Source organism: Ursus americanus, chromosome 3 (genome assembly GCF_024610735.1).
Source record: "Ursus americanus isolate L20-20 chromosome 3, mUrsAme1.1.p, whole genome shotgun sequence".
NCBI lineage: Eukaryota > Metazoa > Chordata > Mammalia > Carnivora > Ursidae > Ursus > Ursus americanus.
In genome coordinates this window covers 56,728,641-56,744,812 of record NC_142129.1, presented here as the reverse complement: position 1 = coordinate 56,744,812, position 16,172 = coordinate 56,728,641, and positions in this window count along the sequence as shown.

The following is a 16,172-nucleotide window of genomic DNA, read 5'->3' as shown; positions in this document are numbered from 1 at the left end:
GTATAATGATAGGACTTGGTTTAGAAACCTTTTGTCAAGTAACACTAAGACTTCCATTTACATATCCACCATCATCTAATCTTGCCCCTAGGTTTTTTTTAAATCTAATTCCCTACTTTCAGTATTTCCCAAGTAGTATGAACTCCTGTGAGGATATATTTCTACAAGTTGATAAAACGTAAGCCTGTGTTTTATGTGAAACCATAAATAATAAACATCTCTCAACATCCCTTTTTTATTGCCTTGATAGTCACTGCCTTAGTTCAAGCTTTCATCATTATTTGTCTGGGCTGCTGTCATTAACTTCCTCACTGATCTCTCATCTTTCATTCTCATCACCTTAAAATGCACTCTCCACAGTAAGATCCAGCAGGATCTTCTAAAAATGCATATCTGAACATCTCATTTAAAAACGTTAGTCGATGGGGCACCTGGGTGACTCAGTCAGTTAGGTGTGTGCTTTGGGCTCTGGTCATGATCCTGAGACTGACCCCCGTGTCCGGGGGTCCCTGCTCAGAGGGGAGTCTGTTTCTCCCTCTCCTTCTGCCCCTCACACCCCCCACCCCACTAACGCTCTCTCGATTTCTCTCAAATAAATAAATACCAATTAAAATGTTAGTTGATCCTTTTACTTGCAGAACAAACACTTTCATGAGCCAGCTACTCTCCTTTCTTGCCATTACTTAGTTATGTTTTATGTCTTTTTTAAAAGATTTTATTTATATATTTGAAATAGAGTGAGAGAGAGGGCGCAGGCAGGGCAGAAGGGCAGAGGGAGAGGGAGAAGCAAACGCCCTGCTGAGCAGGGAGCCCAATGCGGGGCTCGATGACCTGAGCTGAAGGGAGACGCTTAACTGACTGAGCCACCCAGGCACCCTATATTTTATGCTTCTATCGGAGTTTCTCATGCTCACCATTTGATTTAATGCCTTTATGCCAATCATTCCTGCAAATGTTCTTTCCATTATTCAAAATTCTGTTCTTGGAAGCCTTTCTTGAATATATAGACTAAATTAACAAAAAATGAGAAACAAAGGAAAGGACAATTGGGGGGTAAAGGAAGCTTTTCTGAACATGTGGGAGATGGGTCACTGAGAATTATGTATTACAATTTAAAATAAAGACATTCATTTTAATCACAGTAAAATCACGGGATTTACATTTCCAACCCTAATATACAGCACAATGCATTTAAGATCAGTAAAATTATTTAAAGTATAATAAAGTATTAAAGTAGAGAAAAGAATATATGCAGATTTCAGCACAGTATTTAATTTATGAAACTTGAACTAGAATACTGCTTTACATTTTTAAATTTTCTGAACAAGTATCCTTCTTAATGCTCTCATGGATATTTAAGCTTATTGCAAGATGTATTGAACAAACACAAAAATTATTCTACTATGGAAAAGAGTCACATCATCAGATTTCTACCTTTTTAAAAACTGGGGTTATAAAATTCTGAAAAGAACACATGCATGTTGTACAAAATGTCAGTAGTTCATCGAGTAGGATAAAATCCACCTCTTCCCATTTCTCCCCAACCCCACCGCCCAGAAATAATCACAGTTAAGTTTCCTGTGACATTTTCCAACACTGTCTGCATTTACAAGCACATTTAGGCATATGTATTTGTGTATGTATACATACACATATATATTTTTAACTTCTGTCATAAAGACTGTATCATGCTATACATTTCTAAAATTACATTGTATATTTAATGACCTCTGTTGGACATCTTCTTATATTAAAACATACAGCTTTGCCCCCTTCTTTTTAACCCTAGCATTGGATGGGCTATATGGATATGACAAACTATCCATTAATTCTCTACTGATGAAATATTTAGATAGTTTTTAGATGATCTCCTTTATGTATGGGGTGGACATTTGTTCTGAACAATTATTTAGCCCATTTTCCCCTTTCCCTTCATCCAGGCAATTGAGGAGGGGGTAGAATTGGGAGTGAAGGAGTGGGGTTGGGTATGTGTGCCTCATGAAAGACCAGAAGCCAAGCCCTACTCTCTGACAGTGTACCAGACAGGTGGTTAGTTCAGAAAGGCATGATAACCACCTTCATTAGAGATTCCAGTAGGACATGTAATTCCAGAGCCTCTGGACCTGAGGGAGCATGTGGCCTGGACTTGGATAACTTGGTAGTAACCAGTGAGGAATGACTGCTGATGCTCAGTGCCCTGAGGAACCTCTCTGGTGCCTTGGCCTTATGGAGGAAACTCTGCCAAGCCCTTGATGAGGCATAAGGGAAGGAGATAAAGGAGCATGGGGGCCAGGGCTCTAAATTAAATTGATTTAAAAATATAAAGAAATGCATGTCCATTTTCATGTATTTAATGTATATTTTTTGCACATCTGACTTCCTACCCTGGAATTCATACCATCTTCCTAAACATTTGCAATTTCCAAAATACCAAGTTATTTTAAATATTTTTGTATTTTTCAAGTTGCATTTTAATTCTGGAGACTTTTTATCCATAAGAGGATAGCTCCTTATCATTGATCAAAGAGAACATTCCCATTTGAAATAGTGTTCTTTTATCTTGACATAGTTACATGTCGAATTTTGTGATATCCATTCGCTCTCTTAGAATACAATTCCAACAAAAATAAACCATGTCTTTACTACTTTAAGGATCTACTATATCACTCTGATTTCACACTGACATCAAGCATAGTTTGGAACACATAATATGAAAAGAAAAGGTTTAATAGTTTATTTTTAAGAGAAAAATGATTTCTTTATGGAAAAGCCATGCCCGCATTATGACCATTAATTTTTCATTTGCCATTGCTTTTACCTTTAATTGGTACTTTTGCAATCTTTATTGAAGGCTTTAGCCTGGTTTAAGGTTGGCAAAAGATTAAGTCAATTAAAAATCTCATGGAAACAATTTAACCATTATTCTCTGATTAAGAAGCATTGATTAAAATTGCTTTCAACAAGGAAAGACAGAGAGGATCCTTAAAATGTCTTATGGCTTAGAATTTTATTATGTCAACCAACAGTTTAGATTGCCTTCAGGCCTCATTCTGCAGCCTGTTTATACAGCAGTTGGGGGCTGTTGGCCTGACAGCACTTGGGGAGACAAGGCTCCTCTGACAAAGAGCCAAAGGAGATCTTAAAACAGACTGGGGGAAAGTCCACTCCTGCCAGGACATTGCAAGCTGTTTAGTGACCATCTAAGTGTCCTGCTGGGTTTGTTGCCATACTTGGTAGTCCCGGGAGTCTGGCTAGCCTCAGAAGTTGAGCAAAACAAAATACAACTGCGCACAGCCACGCCCTAGGGTGACTGTCTCCGAATACCATGCAAGTCGGAGGCTGAAGCACTTGAAAGGCTTGCATCCCCGCAGATCAAATCTTCATAAGACTGAGCCTTTAAAGACAACCCTTAAGCACATAAATGTTGTCATTTACGGCACTGTTTCAGCGCTATTTTACCTTTCCAATTATAAAGGTGGCTAATGCACATGATAATTACAGTTCCTTAAAATTTATTCACTCTGGAGCAGATCAGCTCAGAAATGTTGGCTCAGTTTCAGTGTTCCTTAACAACTGCTTGCCAAACCACTCTTTGATCCAGTGAAATCATCATATGATTCAAAACAAGGCCTACAGCCTTTCAAGAATTCACATCTTAAATCCTCATCTTCATTGCCCAACCTCCCCATGTTCGACCCAAAAACGGATTTTTTCCTTATCAGTGCCAAAGGGATGAGGTTTTTTTTCCCCTGTGGGATTTATAATACACTTTCTTTGTTCCCCTTCATTTACCACTGTAACTAACACATACTGAGTGCTTATTATGTACGAGAGATTGTGGCTTGCCCTGCAGTGATAGAACGGAGCTACCTCCCCTAAATTCACTGCACAAGATAAAGACAAATAGATAATTACAATAGGGAGCTAAGTCAGGGGAGGAGAGACTCAAAGACTAGAAGTAGAGCTCAAAGCTGCTGGTGAGGACCAGGAAGATTCCCAGGGGAGGCGAATTCTGAGCGAAGCATTGAGGATAAATAGAAACAGGCAAATGAAAAAGCAGGTGAGTTGCGGTATTTTAGACAGAAGAAATGGCGTGTGCACCAAGGTCTGGCAGTGAGAGAAAGCACAGCACGTTTTAGGAACTAAGACTATCTTGCTTGCCTTGAAATGCATCCCATGGACTAGTTAGAAGAGAGGCAGGAGAAATAAGCACTGCGAGAGTATGAATAACCGTATTTTGTCAGCCTAGGGATTTTGAATCTTATTCTAAAGTCAGTGTGGGGGCGCCTGGATGGCTCAGTCAGTTAAGCATCTACCTTCGGCTCAGGTCATGATCTCAGGGTCCTGGGGTCGAGCCCCGCATCGGACTCCCTGCTTGGCAGAGACTCTGCTTTTCCCTCTCCCTCTGCCTCTGTGATCGCTCTCTCTCTCTCTCAAATAAATAAATAAAGTATTTTAAAAAAAAATAAAGTCAGTGTGGACTCCTAGAAGAATTTTGAGCAAAGTGACACTGACTGGCTTGGGGTTTTAGATATATAACTCTGAGGGTTTGTAGAAGAATTTTAAATTTAGAAATATTTAGCATAGAGTGAACACATCTCAAATCAAATGGAGGACTGAGGACAGAAGCCAGGCTTGGAAACAGGGCTGGGCCCAAAGCTGAGGGTTGAACCATCACCTCTGTGGGTTAGGACTACCATAAAGAAAGAAAAACTAAAGAGGAAAAATGGAAAAGGACAGGGAAATGGGGGAAGTAAGGGGACCTGAGAACTGGAGAGAGAAGAGGAGACCAAGATGGGGGGAAAGTGGAGGTGATTTGGAAGAAACACTTGCTGCATAAATCATAGCTCTCCTCTTGGGGACGAAAGAGGGGCAGGGAGGGCAGAGTCAGGATATTTCAAAGTGGTTTTTTCTTCAAAAAGACAGAAATTATTTTCTTCAAAAAAAAATCACCCCATTTTACTGAGGTATGATTGACATATGCTTTAAAAGCATTTAGCTTTGCCAATTTTTAAAATCCCAGATATTTATTTGATAAAGGATAGATTAAAATTTAATTGGGGAAGAAATACTACATTTTTTCATTTCTTTGCTCATTATTGCATTCGGTGCTTTTTTCATTTATTAACTGGCCATTTTTACTTATACTGCAAATTATTCCATATTTTTATTTAGTTTAAGTTCCGCAAGTATAATAAAAAGAACGATTCCTTGATTGTTGTATGTGCTCATTTTAGCACGTTGGTAAATAACGCCAAGTCGCTCTTCAGAAATATTCTACTAGATAATCACCAGTCATGTGTGAAAGTGCCCAATTTTTTCGATCCACCCTAAACCTGAGAAGATTGCTAAGTTAATAGGTGAAAATTGTATATCTTAAATATTGCATTTTCATCTCTAAAACTGTCAATGAACGGGATCATTTTTCATGTTTGGCATCCGATTTTTTCTTCCTTTACATTTTGCCTCTTCATCTTTAAATTGTATTTACTTTATTCTTTTTATGTATTTATAAGGGATCTTTACCTATAAAGTTATTAATGCTTCATCATGAATAGAAAGTATTTTTTCAATTTTTTCACTTGCCACATGATTGTGCTGACGGTTTTACTTGTTCGCTGTACTGAGCACTCCTGTGCGCCCCCTCGGGCTCCAGCCTCATCTCCTACTCCAGCCACTATCATGGAGCCCAGTTCCTGGCTGGCTACACCCAGCTTCCCTTGGGTGCAGCCTGAGAGCATTCACCTAAAACCCTTGTCCCAAACCTCTTGCTTCCTACTCTGGGCTCGCTCTCTCATGGTAGCGTACCCCCAGGAATGCACTGGTACTCATTTTTGCAACCTCAAAATGTGGAGGAATCAATGCTCTCTGGTTACTGCGACCTTTGACAAAGGAGGTCTGGGGGCAGTGGAACTTTTTCCTTTGACCTTCAAGCGGATATTTGGAGTCTTCTCAGAACATCTCTAGGGACAGAGTAATCCAACACACAGAGGGCAGCAAACTGGATTATGTATCCTCGCATTCGCTCTTTCTGCTGACCTATATTCCTCCTTCTGTCACTCACTCCTGCTGTCTTGGATCACACTTCCCGATAAACTACCCACACACAGATCTTTGTCTTAGACTCTGCTTAGAGGCCACTTCCATTGGGCAATCATTATGATTTTTGCATGTAAGATTTAATCTATGTCTGTGTATGGTCATAGGTATGTATGATCATGTATATAATTTATCTTTATCTTTTAGCTATATCTTCAAGCTTATAAAGGCTTTCCCTATCACCAGGGTCAGATAAACATACACATACATTTTATTTCTTTGTGATTCACAGACTTTACTTTAAAAAGTTTATTATTTAACCCAAATAATAGGGTGCAGGTAGTGATCCTTTTTGTTATGTTCCACCCCCTCAAAATATTTTTTTAAAGATTTATTTACTTCAGAGACAGATTGAGAGAGAGAGAGAGAGAGACCAGGCACGCAGGAGGAAGGGCAGAAAGAAAGAGAGAGAGAATCTCCATCAGACTCCCCACTGAGCACAGAGCCGAATCAGGGCTCATTCTCACCACCCTGAGATCATGACCTGGGCTGAAACCAAGACTTGGACGTTCAACTGACTGAGCCACCCAGGTGCCTCTCAGGAAAAAAAAAAAAAAAAAAAAAAAGATTTTTAAATAAATTTTTAAATAAAGCCTACTGAATATCTAAACCTTTCCCACTGATTTTGTCCCTTAACATTTCAGAGTCTCAAGAGAATCACAGATGAATAAGAAGAGACTAAGCCTCATATCCCTACCCTTCTTCACATGTACTGTAGCTATGATTTAATTAGCTCAGTGCGCATAAATGCAAAGACCCACGGAACAGGAGCAGGCGCTCTGTACCCAGGTGCTTTTTCTTGGTTTCCGCCCCGGACTCACAGCGGCTGGTGACACTCCACCCACAGGCTTGTCATAGCAGAGGAACAGCAACCTCCAGCTCTGCTGAGTCTTAAAGATTTGGGGTTTATATCTTATGTATTTGGGGCTTATATATCCTCATCCCAGAAGATCTTACATCAACGACCTAACTGCTTCCATTGACGGACATTTTTATGAGCATGAAATTATCCAGGCTTTTTTTTTTTTTTTTTTTTTTAGAAACTTGAATGTCAGCAAGTCTACCGGACAGTACCCTGATATTCACAAATTATATCATTGCCTTCACCTTCTGAGGATCTCAAAAAACAAAACTGCTGTCCCACAACCGTGCACTAAATATTTAGGTGAGCAGGACATAGTTTGAGCCTTCAGAGCTGTGCCACTGAGCTTTCAGTCTATCCCCATGACAGTACTAGCAGGGATTACTGAGGCTTTTAAAATATGTTTTAATACCTGACAGAGAGAATCCATTCTCATTAGTCTCCTTTTTCAAAAATCTGTTGGCTCTTCTTGTTTGCTTAGTCTCAGCTTTAAAATTACTTTGTCAAGTTCTCCCCAGAACGTGGCAGACATGAAGGGGCACCCCCCAGCTGCCCTTTCAAGGACAGGCTTGTGGCCCATCTGTGAGGACTGCATGGACACCTTCCAGCCAGCAGCTCCTCTGGGGTCTCACCCTTCCAGAGGCCACTTCCAGTGGGTAGCTGGGAGAAGTGCCAATTGTCAAAAGTTCAGAAATAGCCAAAGTGAGGCCCCGAAGCAGTAATTATGAAATTTTTCTGTGCACACACCAAAAAGACAGTCTGCAGAGGGGGAACACGCAAACCAAAACGTGGAATGAGACTTAGTGCTATTTTGTTACAAAGCCGCGTGCACAGTGAGGAAGCAGTGACTGTTTATTCTTCACAGCGATTGGTTATAATAATTGGAATTTTCTTAAGTGATAAGAACTGGTCAGAGGTTACCTCCTACCGGTCTTGAGAAGCAGTTGAAGTTTCGCTTTTGATTTTCAGAGGCATCAGCAAGAAATGGCCCAGGTCACGTTAGTCTTGGAAAATAGGCTAAATAAAGCTTTGTTTGTGAGATTACACTGGCTTCGTCTGCTCAGGGAATTTTCAAGGTTGGTCTCTGCTTTCATGTTAATGATTCTCCCCTGGTGGCAGGCTGAGACTAGGACCAACCAGAACAGCATTCATCATTACGCTCAGTTACACCATGGATGTAGCCTGGCTCGAGAGTCACATACTTGCTCTTTCCATTGGTTGAGTCATCAGGCCAGAGGGCCATGTAGTCACCATCGTCATCATTCATGTGGTTATTGTTGATTTCATCCAGTTGTTCAATCCTGATGGATACCACTTGGTGTGTGAGCGGCTGCCGACAGGCACTTAAAGCCCCCAAGAGCGTACAACGCACCAGAGAGGTTAATATGATGCCTATAAGAACAGCAGCCAAGGATTGAAAAATTCCCCAGAGCGAAGAGTCCCAGGAGGCAAGATTTACACAATCAAATAACTCAAATGAACTATGATTTTTAAATGTTATTTACATTGGCACAACACGATGTATTAGAAACCATATATCTTCATGATTACCTGGGACAGAATGAATATGAGGATATTTTTTTAAAGGGATGGTGTTGTAGACAAGCTCCCACCTAGATTAGGCCTCTATAGGATGGGACCAATTAGGCACTTTAACAAGATGCATTTCTATGGAAACAAAAGAAAAACAAAGGTTAATAGTTTGAACAAATTGAAAGCTCCATTTCTGAGTTTGGACAGCAGCCAGTTGAGGAAACTTCTAGATGTCAGAAAATACAAAGCATCTTCAGAGAGAGTGAGCACAGACAGTGACCATCGGACAGATCTCCCCGGTTTGCAGTATAAATGTCCCTGGTGAGCTTCCTAAGTGGCCAGGTAGCAACAAGCATAAAGATTGTCCACACATAAGCTGTTGTGCTGACTTCTCTAAAGTTTATATCAAGCTGTCTAGCTTTACCTTGCATGGTTTCAGGAAAACGACAGTTTTAGTTTTATAGTGATTCCAAGTCAAAAGAGTGGGAGAAAATTGCAAATGTTAGTTTGGAGAGTTCTAGGCAAATATTAGAGGAAATTCTAAGAATTTAGGATTCAGTCCAGTTTACAGGTAGAAAACAAAACCTCAAAGACAATTAACAGCCCTAGAATCTGACATCCACAAAGGGGTATTACTGAAACATAATTTTTCTTCTCTTTATAATCGTCCCCATTTCTATCAAAGATAACCATAGTAACACTGATTTGTTTGCAAATTAAGTCTAGTTTCAATAAACTTGGTCTGAGTATTTACATAAATACAGCAAGAATAGTCATTGATCATGTAGGTTCTTTTAAATCTGCCTTGCTGGAACTTTTCATAAGGAACCTCAGATGGGACTTTCAAAAGCCTCTTTAGGCTAGAAAGCCAAGCCAAGGACTTGTCCAATTGTGTCTTGTTACAAGGAAAACAAATTCTTATAGAATTTATGCAAATACATATATTGTCATGAAAAATAAGAATAAGGGTTTCTGAATTCTGGAAGGATTAGGTAGGGAGAAAAAGATAAATACCAGATAGGTTAAAAGAGAAAAGAAAAAGCAGTACTTTAAATCTGGAAAGAAAAGCATTAAAGAACCAGTAATGTTTTAAATGAAGTCATAAAAGTCATAACGTTTTCATCAGTTCATTCATCTTATGTGGTTAATTCTTGTTTTGCTCCATCTTTGGTTAACAGCTTTATGAATCAATCAGTTTTCCTTTAGAGTTGTAGAAATTCCTACCCAGTTCAGTGTTATGCTCTTAAAGTTATCAGATTCTTGCATTTCACAGTACTTGTCAGGCTCTTTCCCACAAATCTCATAGAAGATGAAGCATTTTTATCAGGAGCATGTTTGCAAAAGCATCAGAGTAAAACAATAACCGTGAATGGGAAAAGACTTACACATAGCTGGGGTTAAGAACCTAGTGAGAATTTACACACACACACACACACACGCACGCTCACACACACACACAAATGACACAACTAACAAATATATTTATGACATACATTTTTATTTTTATTTTTATTTTTTTAAAGATTTTATTTATTTATTTGACAGAGAGAGAAGCAGCCAGCGAGAGAGGGAACACAAGCAGGGGGAGTGGGAGAGGAAGAAGCAGGCTCCTAGCGGAGGAGCCTGATGTGGGACTCGATCCCAGGACCCCGGGATCACACCCTGGACCCAAGGCAGACGCTTAATGACTGAGCCACCCAGGCGCCCCATGACATACATTTTTAAATTATGACTGATATTATACTAGAACACATCAGATTTCTAGGAATTTTATATAATTTATGGATTACTTGCTTTAATGATATATATCCCATATATACCATCTAAGAAGATTAAACATGACTTTTTTTGATCTTCTTTATATAAGATTGAGAGATTTCTTTTTATAAAGTTTTTCCTGGTTCTCTTATGTCTGTTGTTATTATTGGTTTCTTTATTATGAATAGGACTTCTTCATTTTATTTTCCATGTGATCCATAATGTTATTAATTAATTTAAAAATAACATTATATATGTTATAAAACATTTTTAATTTACAAACTATGCTCATTTAAAACATTGCCTATGGGGTGCCTCAGTGGCTCAGTCGGTCAAGCGTCTTCCTTTGGCTCAAGTCATGATCGTGGGGACCTGGGATTGAGCCCCACATCAGGCTCCCTGCTCAGTGGGGAGTCAGCTTCTTCCTCTCCCTCTGCCCCTCCCCCCCACTCATGCTCTCTGTCTATCAAATAAATAAATAAAATCTTTAAGAAAAAATAAAACATTGCCTACACTTTTCCTGTCAAACTTCCTCTTTTCCTTCACCATAATTTTTACCTGGCTTCATGAAATTATAACTACGATATATCAAAAAGATTTCATTCCAGTTTTCCACATTCAAAAATAATCTCAATAATAATAGCATCCACTGAGTGCCTCTAATGCATCAGGCAATGGTGTATGAATGGTCTGGTGATATTACATACGGTACTAACAGCCACCCTCCAAGGTTCCATTATAACCTATGCTTTTCAAATAATGCATGTAACTCACCCATTAGCGGTTGCCAGCAAGTTGTTGAACCAGGAGTCAAACTAGGGATGATTTTACCATAAAATAAAAAAACTAAAGTCTCTTTCCCCAGGCAACATAACTAAACTAAGCCTTCCTGAGTTTGCTTTTACTTTTGTCATAAATGTATAAATATTTAATAAGTATATATTATATATATTTAATTTTGATCATATATATTTCAATTTCATTACACAGACACATATATAAAATCCACAAGTAATTTCTGAATGCATATTCTTTATATAGCATTCAAACAAAAACCATATGGACTGATAAATTAAATTTCACCTTCTCTTGCCTCCCTTCCAAATGCCTGCCCTTCTCCGGAGGTAACTACTACAAAAATTTTCCATATATCTTTAAAAGTGTTTTCTATTAATTTATACATTCACATGAACACACACACACACACACACACACACGAGTTTGCACATATGCATACCAAGCTATATGTAAATTTATTTATTACACTTGTTACTCAACTGAATTTATACTTCACATATTATTTTGTAACTTGCCTTTCTTAACAATGTCTTTAAGTCTTTCCATGTCCTATAGGAAATCAACTTTATTCTCTAAGCTATTCAGGACCACCTTACTGGCACGCAAGCCCCCTGAAAGGCCAGAGACAGCTTAGGCAACTGTTTGATGAAAACTGGAGCTCCAAAACCAAGTAGTGAAGTGGGGCAACTTATTGGGAAGATAAGTCTTTAATTATTATAACATATACATACACACATATCTATGTGTATATATATATACATATATATATACATATATATGTATATATATATATATATATATATATATGTCAACTATTCCCATCTTACATTAATTTGGGTCACTGGAAATTTAATGAGTTCTTACCATATTTTTGTCCCCAAAAACATTCTATCTCGGGTTATTGCATTATTTAGAACAAAAATGTGGCCGTATGTACTATAAATCCCAAATCACAGGGACTTGTATAAGATTGATTTTTATTCTTCTACCCTTAATAACACAATCTGAATTGCACACATCCCTTCTGCTCATATCTCATTGGTCTTAAAATCCAGTCACGTGGCCACAGCTAGCGTCAAGAGGGTCTGGGAAGTTTAATATGGGCCATGATGAGCCCACCTGCATTTTGTTTTCCTGAGGATTAAGGGCAGACTGTAAAGGCTGTGGTTAATAACGTCATGATTCAGTTTCAAAGAACACCCATGTGGCCACTTTCCCAGAGAAGTTTCTTACTTTTTTTCTCTAAATTCTTGATCTAATCCCTTTTCAAAAATTTCTTAAAATGAATTGAAAATGCTAGTAACCCAAAATGAGAAACTGGTTTTGTGAAGTTTCTTTACCTAAGACATTATCTATTATGAGGTGGATTAACATCTTCATTAGAATGCTCGTAAGTTACTCATGGAATCATCTGTCCTAACAAATATTTATTGAGCAATAGGGTCTTGTTTCAGTTCTAAAAACACACCAGAAATAAAGTAACAAAATAGGCTCCCAGTGTGCATCTGAATTATATAATTTCATCTGAATCATCTGAATTGATAAATATTAGTGAAGAAATAGAAGCCAGTTTATCTACAGTATTTCTACCCTGAAAAAAGGAATTGTGTATTTCTGACTTAATTTAACATTTTGTTATAGCATGCAGAATGTAAGGCCTTTACAATGATGAAATAAAACAGAAAGGAAGATTAATATTCCAACAATCTTATAGCCAAGAAATTCTTCATGTAATTTATTTGAATAATATACCAGATAGAGTGAAATATGTTACATACCAAAATTAATGTGCCTTAAAAGTTAAAGAACAAATTTGACTTGTAAGAATAATATGAGACTAAAATAGAATGAAAAATGAATTTGAAAATGAATTTCAAGAACTCAGGACAGCCTACTGTGATGACTTTACACATTCAAACCCAGTTATTAGAGGGGAGGCATTTTTTTTTTATAGGAGTTCAGTTCATCAGTGTATATTGAGGGTATACCCTGATGATAGGTTGCAAGAGAAGATCCTTGGGAACTGAGTTTATGGGATAACAAAGATGGCTTAAGCTCCTGCAAATTTTTCCAATAGGGAATTTTTATTTAGTTCTGGATCATAAGCAACATACTCTGTCAGATGACATTTGTCCGCTCTTTGCACCTAACAGGACCCTGATGAATTTATATACGTTTCTTCCGCTTAGCCTCATGCAGCCTGCTGTGAATTTCTCCAAATAGATGCAGTTGCTGACACTAGCATTTACTTTCTTGGAAAAGAACATTCAGACAGTAAAGCATACGCCTTTCTGGGTTGAAAATAAAACCTTCCAAGGAGTACCCCAACCCAGATTATGGTACATGTAATAATTTGCACAGTATGCACGTCCCCAGTTCCTTACCGCCCACCTGCATATTGCATTTACTGACCCAGTAGGCACAGCATTCCGTAGACCCATGACGTGTAGGAGTCCAGCAAGGTTCAAAGCAAGGACAAAGTAAATGTGTTCACATCTACTACAGAGTGATAGGTGTGGGGGTGAGGAGCGCTGACAGCCCTGAGAGGCCACACATCTCCATTTAAACCAGACCTTGCTTCCAAAACAGCAAAAAGGCAATGTTGTTCCAAGAAACACAAACAAGCAAGGAACCCTCTCATAGCTTCTCACTCATGTTATTCCTCTGCGGTCGCCAACTCTATGACACTGAAAAGGCTGATACAGAAGAAAAGGGACAAATGGGGCAACCGATGTCTTTTTTTTCTTATCAGTTCTTCCTGCTCATCAGAAGGCCACAGGTAGAGAGCTTTGGTAGAATGCCCACATATCAAAAATAAAAAGTTGAACTAATTTTGGGCAGTGTTTCTACTCTTCTGATAAGAACGAAATACACATGCACGTACAGGTTACGTTCTATGAACCGTGGTGATTTCAGTCATCCGGCGTATGAGCCAAATTCTCCTGTATCTACATTTACGACTGACAAGGTACGACATGAAGAGGTATAAAATTCGTACTAAAAATTTTAAAAACTTAGTTTTTCTTTGCTCGGAACAACACGAAGTAACAAACAAACAAAAAAGCCACCAGGACAAGTTGTGAGAGAGACTGCAGAAGAAAAAGGAGAAAGCTTTATATTTTAGTGTCTTTAATGGAAATTTTCCTACCTTTTGAACACGTAGCCTCATATTTTCCCTCTGCACTGTGCTCCACAATTTATGAAACTCCTGAGTGAGTCCCGGTACACGTGCCCCTCAGCAGCTCTACCATATGACATAGACGGTTGCCCCTTTCATGTCACTTCCAAGTCTGATTCTCTGTGCTTCCAAAATGTTTGGGCCACCTGGTCTCCTTAAATTCTTTTTCTGTTTAACCTAGCTGGAGTGGGCTCAACATTTTGCAGCTAAGCACACCAATTGACAAGAATAAAAACAACAGCTAAAATGCATAGATCCTTACTTTACGGCCAGCACATACTCACATAATAATAAGATAAACACTATTATCTATATTATACAGATGAGAAAATCCAGGGTTAAAAAGCAAATAAGTTGTCTGAGTTTCACCAGCTAATACATTCAAGGCCAGGATTTCAACCCGTGTCGTCTGATTCCAGCCCTGTGTGGAGCCACATTTATATTACCATTTGTCCTCTTAGACATTGTTGATCCCCATGGCAAGAATTTGACTAAGTCTTCAATAGGCACTGGGCCACCTAAACAAATAGCCATTGTTAGGAGCCAAGACAGTAAATGTTTGAATCAAGTCTTATTGCTGAACTCATAATTCAAAGGGACGACCCAATAAACTGTCTTTTCTGAGAACCACGTTGGTGGCGAGTAAGAGTGTTCAATGGCTTTTATGTCTCTGGGATTCACTGTCTCTGGATTTCATTTCCCAGCATCTGATTACTGATTAGGAAAGACCACAATGTGAGGAATCTGGATGGCTTTGAATATAACTATCCATCCCCTCCTCTGTTAATCAGAGGTGTTAAAATACTGGTGCTACTGTGGCTCTTACTAAAGTTCACGCAGACATCCTGGCAGAATACAAAATTATGTACTTACAACCGATTCTTGGAAGGTTCTGCACAAATAAATGAGGGGCAAAAACAGTTTGAGATTGCTAGAATTTGGAAGCTTACGCAATATCTACCTGTAGGAAGTTTACTATTCCAGGAATCCCTCAGTCTGTGAAAATGAAATCACTCTAACTTCGGACACACGTCGTTTCAGTCTTTGGATGTTTCTCATTTTTTGCTGATACAAGGGAACACAGGCATGGTGCTTTTAAAAAAGGTATGCAACTTACTGTAAAAAAAAAATAACATGCAATGTGGGCTAAGCTGTGCAAGTTAAAACACTACAAACCACAAAGGTGAGAATCATAGGACAAATATTTCTTTACCAGCAATGGGTGGGATGGTGTCTTTATGATTTATTCTAAAATAACAAAACACTCTGAAACAATGAAGTGTTTCTCTGGGTCTCATGAATATATATGAATTCACTTCATGACAGAACAAGTCATTGGCTGTCTCTGCCAAACAGCCAAAAGGGGATGATTGATTGTTTTATGTACAACCTTGTGCAGTCTGAAGATACTGGAAAACTGTGATGAAATGCAAAACTGTGCCAAAAATAAACGTAACTCTTCAATAGTATCACAATATTTATACTGATGAGCAGAAGTACTTGAGAGCTCATAATCACAAACTTCCCAAACTCACTACAGGAACCCATATCTCTATCGCTTCTTTAAACAAAACTCATACTGCCTTTTAAAGTGCATATGCTAGAAAACAGATTGGCTTAGCTTTAGTTGCTGACTTTTTACATACTGGTGGGTTAATGTTTTCAGAAGAATTTTTTTTTAGTGTAAGTTAATATGTGGTTTATTTTATTTACAGTTGAATAAGGAAAAATGCCCCTTCCTGAAAAGTAAATTGCCTAATTTTTTATTTAGTAGGATCTAAAGTTATATCTTCATATAATTAGGTAACCATCTATTTCTGCAAACTCATTTTTCAAATTTACGGCTGCTTGAAATTATTTTTGGGAAAAGGGATTGCATATACTCGCCTTTATCCATAATTATGTTGTCTTAATTTAGATTCCCCCAAAAGCAGATCCTAAGAC